The sequence below is a fragment of the Lycium barbarum genome, chromosome 3 (assembly GCF_019175385.1).
Source record: "Lycium barbarum isolate Lr01 chromosome 3, ASM1917538v2, whole genome shotgun sequence".
Classification (NCBI taxonomy): Eukaryota; Viridiplantae; Streptophyta; class Magnoliopsida; order Solanales; family Solanaceae; genus Lycium; species Lycium barbarum.
The window spans coordinates 119,939,145-119,945,427 of NC_083339.1; positions in this window are offsets into that span (position 1 = coordinate 119,939,145).

A 6,283-nucleotide genomic window follows, 5' to 3' on the forward strand; every position below is an offset into this window, starting at 1 on the left:
CGATCAATTGAGTTGGTATCACTTTTTCTCAATCGGTCAAAATTTATTTTGGATTTACTATTATGCGTTGTGTGTACTGTTAATTATATGGTGAGTATAAACCTTTATGCAACAAAGTAATGTTTGAAAGATAACAGTTCTTTTGAAGGTGAATATCTCAACAACATGATTTAAAAGTAAACATAAGCTATGGTCGGTTATGGTTGCAAATGTTTCGCGTCTTAAAATTTTTGCCTTGTTTTTAAGAAACTTTAGCTTGTTTCTTACCGCTTCATACATATCAAGAAGTAGTTGTCGAATAGAAATTTAGTAAAAATAGAGGTATCACCCAAATTGTGTGATCGAGTAATTAAGTAACTTGTTTATAATTGTTGTAATATTAAATATATAAATTTCAAATAAAAGTTCATTTCAAACAGACACCAAACTTTATAAATGAAGATTAACTTAAGCCAACTAATAACTCGATGACCGTGTAAAACCTCCTCATATACAGGAGTTCGGAGCCTAAAGGGTATAAAAATACACGGTATAAACCAAAAGGGCATCATCAAAAATTTATATACCAAAAGGGGTATAACGTGCGCTGATCCGCGTTATACCCCAAAAAACTTTTTCCGTTGTCAGATGCCATCAACGAATTTTTTTTTTTTTAAAAAAAAATTGTATAACGTGGACTGATCCACGTTATACAATATATTTTGTATAACGTGGATCAGTCCACGTTTTACAAATATACTTCGTAAAACGTGGACTGATCCACGTTATACAAAATATATTGTATAACGTGGATCAGTCCACGTTATACAATTTATATTTATAACGTGGACTGTCCACGACTCTTCATCTTTATGCCCTAAAATTCTTTTACAATATTTATAGATGCAATGTCTATACAAAGCTTAAGCAGGACGACTGTTCAACACTTATATTATGCAAAATATAAACTTGCTATAAGAATCAACATTAAACAATTGTGTAAGTGGGCTTAGCTTGAAGTAATCAAACATTAACAACTACTCCTTTGGTTCAAAAAAGAGTGTCTACTTACCAAATAAAAAAAATATTAACCTTGTTTTTTCAAATTTACCCTTATTAAGTGAAGTGACCAAATCCCAATACTTAATTAGAGGTAATTCAGTCAAATTACCTATTTTTGTCTAGAAGTTAGTATTTTCTTAAGGGGTGTGCAAATAGCTAAGTGAACACTCTTTTCGAACTGGAGGTAGTATGAATTTCGGATCAATTTGTTAGACAATGAAAGTGATCACTAACTTCATATTAAATAGGAGTATATTAGAAGTTTGCTGCAACATACATGTAGGTTGAATACTTTACATATGCAAGTGGAAATCTAAAACTCGATAACATTCACAACTTTTTCAGTACCTACATGGAGTATAATATAAGACACATATTCCATGCCATTTTGCAGTCTCCACGTGTTTAATTACTCCTAGAGCAACCCATCAGCATGAAATATATTTTAGGGCATAAAGATGAAGAGTCGTGGATAGTCCACGTTATAAATATAAATTGTATAACGTGGACTGATCCACGTTATACAATATATTTTGTATAACGTGGATCAGTCCACGTTATACAATTTTTATTTTTATTTTAAAATTTTTCGTTGATGGCATCTGACAACGGAAAAAGTTTTTTGGGGTATAACGTGGATCAGCCCACGTTATACCCCTTTTGGTATATAAATTTTTTATGATGCTCTTTTGGTTTATACCGTGTATTTTTATACCCTTTAGGCTCCGAACTCCATATACAGAATGTTGATTAATAAGAAACTAATTTTTTAAAAAAGAAAAACGATTGCAAATATTTCATGACAAATTGATTCATTTCTCAGTAGTGCTCTATCACTTGAATATATCAATAACATGTATTAATATCTTTTAGAATATGAGTTCTTAAATTTTTACTCTTCGCAATACTAATGATTTCAAACGGGAACATATTGTGTATTTCCTTTACAATTTTGTCCATTTGGTTACTTCATTTGTATATTTAATAGGTTATTCAATATTTTGAGTTATCCAGGTGCCATCTTTTTTCAGCACATTGACTATTTCAATAAATTGATCGTCCAGTATTTAATTTGTTATCGCCAGATCAAATACCTTATATAAAAAAATATTCACAAACCCAAGTCGAACTAAGTCGATTTTGAGGAAAAAATAATTCATGTAAAACGAACAAATGGTAAAAGAAATTCAAAGAAGCAATATAATCATCAATTGAATTAGACAAAGATAAACATAGAAAATACTATAAAGTATTCTAAAATCTAGAACCCAACAATCTAAAAATAGATTAGAAGAAAGAAGAAAATACAACGTTAAAGTAAATGCAAGTTTATTTCGAAGCATTGACTTACCCAAAGTGTGTTTTGAAGCTTTTACTTCAATGACGAACCATTGTCCCGTTATGCGATATTTCTAATCTCTTGCTACCTTCGTCCAGGTAAAAACCACAAAAAAAAAAGAATTTGTGGGAGTATGTTTTAAGTAGGGTATTAATTAGGTTACTTAGAAGGGTATTTAGAATAAAGTATGCAGGCTTTATCAGGAAAAAATCACTTTTTGTATTGAAAGTAATACGGTTACATATGAAGTACAAAACTGTGATTAGGTAAGAAAAAAAACTACTCATAATTGCTTTTTCAAGTAACTATGGATCTAACTGCAGGAAACTTACTTAGGGTAACAATCCAAGTTCTGAATATTCTAAATCATCTCTATTGCTGACACATAATAAAAAAAAGCAACTCATAATTTTAAGGTGTTTTCTGCGCAGAAAACATCCTAAAATATCAATCCCTTCAAGCAATTGAATACTTTTCATATCACCGGGTATTTGCTATTTCTGTCACACCCCTTTTTTTTGAAAAATAAATATATTATATTAAGTTCACGTTTATATTTATTAGAAGGGTTTTTCCAATTAAAGTGATGTTTTGAAAAGGGATTATCTATTTATTAGAGAGTCGCCACTTGGAATTGAGTTTTGGTGTTCCAAGTCACCTTATTGAATCCCTAATCAAAAGGAAATGACTCTATTTATAGGTCTGCGAAACAAAAGATCGGGTAAGGAATTCTGTTGACCGGGGAGAAGGTATTAGGCATTCCCCAAATCCTGTGATTCTAGCACGGTCGCTTTATCGCCTTATAGCTGGCTAAAATTAATTCTTGGATAAAATCATGCTTGCCTTAATTCTTAACTACGTGCCCAATTTATTCGCTTAAACTGTGACTTATATTTTTGGCCTAGGAGCGTAACCGCATACAAAATGTTTTTTAAGAGTCGACCAAGGAGCGTATCCTCACACGTGGTTGAACTCGAATTGATTTAATTTATTGCGGTCTTCTCTTTTATATACTTTATTATTTTTCTGCGACGAGTGTACAACTCGTCTCACTCCCTCACGCATATTCTTTCCGCTCTTTCTTTTATTTGACAACGTGATTGAAATAAATTTGTATCCCACATCGCTCAAATTCAAAAGGATATTTCTTTTTAATAAGAAAAGCAGCACAACGTTTGGCCAAGGCTAATTGAATCCACTGCTTGCCCGATTATAACGTAAAAAATACTAACGAAACTATAATCAAATTTATTCATCACCACCCAACTACTTTTAATCAAATAAAATGGAACATGCATTTATCTCAATGAACAAAAAAAAAAAAAAATACTTAAAGCATGAAGGCTTCAACGCCATATGATAAATAAGTACAGATTGAAGTTGTGTGTTGTTAAACATGCATATTAAATTTAAAATAAATATTTTGGACCGTTTAATACAAGTAATAAACTTTAAATGTCTTAGTAATCTCAATAGCTAACAGTAATAGGAGACACGCTATACATTTAAACACTTGAAAATAATCCACATATCAATGACAGAAATTCTTATAACTAATAATTTGTTACTCATTGACTTGTTTTACATCCTGAAACTTAAAAAAAAAAAATTATCCACTTAAACATCTATTTCATTTAACTCAAAAGTTCCTAATCAATAAATATTAAGGCAAAGATTTAAACATATAGACAGGAAACCCCATATGAAATATTAAAGATAGAAAATAGCGAGAAAGAACCTTCAAATTCTTTCGATTAACAACTGAAAGCAAGTACAATCTACAGATTCCCAAAGCTAGCAAAGCTAACTTTAAAGCCACGAACTCGAAGCCGCGAATGAAAACCTCAAACTACAACTTACTGTTCTGTGCTTTGTGCGTGTGTTTTTGTCTACGTTCTGTTTATTTTTTTTGGTGTCTCCCCTTTGTTCTGTGTTGTGGGTTTATATTTATGTTGTATGTGTGTGGGTGTTCTTCATAATTAAAGGGACGTGTGGGAGTGGAAGGTTAGAGGATAATGTTTTGGGGAGAGTTTAAAGGGGTGAGGGGTTTAAAAGAATTGGGAGGATTGGTTTTGGGATAAGGATTGTGGTAGAAAGACGTAAAGGAAATGGGACTTAGGAGGATTTGAATTTGTAACAGATTAGTTTGTTTAGGTGAGTATGGATACTTTTTTTTTTTTTTAAAGATAAAAATGCTAACTAATCACTTTTTCAAAAAAATATAGAATAGTTAAATAGCTAGTCCAAAATAAAGAAAATGTAACTAAGCGAAATACTAAAACCACTAGCTTATTTATCAAAACCTAAGTTAGAAGAAAACATATATATATTTTTTTTTTGCAAATTTCTTTTCTCTTAAAAATAAAAATGAAAACAAGATTTATTCTGAAATGTGACTCTACTTTTAAAGTTTTCAATTTTTAAAATAAAACTAACTAAAATTGACATAAAAATCAAAATATCTAATCTAGACTTAAAGAAATATTTAAAGCTAAACATGGTGTAAAAACTTATGTTCGGTCAAAAATTAGGTGTTTACAATTTCAAACAAACACAACATAACCTGATCAAAATAGCAGGTAGCTGCAAATTAATACTCCCTCCGTCCCAAAAAGATTGTCCTCTTTTGACTTGACACAAAGTTTAAGAAATAAAAGAAGACTTTTGAAATGTGTGGTCCAAAATAAGATATTTGTATAACTGTAAATCATCTCATAAAGTTAAATTGTTTCTAAATATTGAAAGGGGGCAATCTTTTTGGGACAGATTAAAAAGGAAAGGAGGATAATTTTTTTGGGACAGAGGGAGTAATAAAATTGATGATAAAAATTGCAGTAGATGAACTTGTATCTATTATGTTAGTATTTCTTAGGAAGAAACTTCATGTTGTATTAAAGATGATTAATAAAATTAGTTCCCCCAGAACGTCATAGAGCAATTTATGATGTATCCTTCTGTATATATGCGGGTCACTGGATAACCTTTAATCCAATGGAAAGATGACATTGCCCAGGTTGTCAGATCAAGGCTTGATGGATTTCACTGATAAACTGAAGAGTCCGGAACCAAAATGCCCTCAAAAAATCATTTTGAATCAAAATACTCCAATAAAAAAAATGTTACAAAAGTACCTTTAGCGCAGTACAATACTGCGCTATAGCACTTCACGGAGACGGAGCCGTTAAGTGCTATAGCGCAGTAAAATAATACGCTATACAAATGTTTCTCTCACCTATAGCGTAATATTTTACTGTGCTATAGGACTCTTTCTCTCACCTATAGCGCAGTAAAATACTGCGCTATATGACCCAACTAAAACCCCGTCGGGTTCCACCACTGGTCCCTCCAGTGGCAAAAAAAAATTGAAAAACGCCATTGGAGGCGATACCAAGGTGGTCCCCACATTCAAAAAACGTCGTTTTCTATTAAATTTCGTCCAGAAAGTTTAGATTCTCGGTATATTCAAGTCAAGGAGCAAGATTCTAAGTTCGAATTTTGGGAAAAAGCGGCGTACAACTCAATTAAAATAACTCTACAAAAAATCTTCGATTAAGGTTTTCTACTATGAACTTTTGTTATTATTTTGTTATATACATTGTATTCTAAGCATGCTTAACATTTAATTCTTGTTATTTTCCAAAATAAAAAAAATTAATTTTTTTTTTGCTCTTGTTCGGACTGGGCAGTGGCTTTTGCCATTGTTACGATTTTTTTTTTATTTAATTCATTATTTGTTAAATGTTTATGAATTGTTAATTTGTTAAATGTTTATGAATTGTTAATTTGTTATATGTTTATGAGTTGTTAATTTGTTAATTATTTATGAATTTTTAATGAATTATTATTTTGTTAATTGATTATTTGTTAAATATTGATTATGAATTTATTAGTTGTTAACTATTG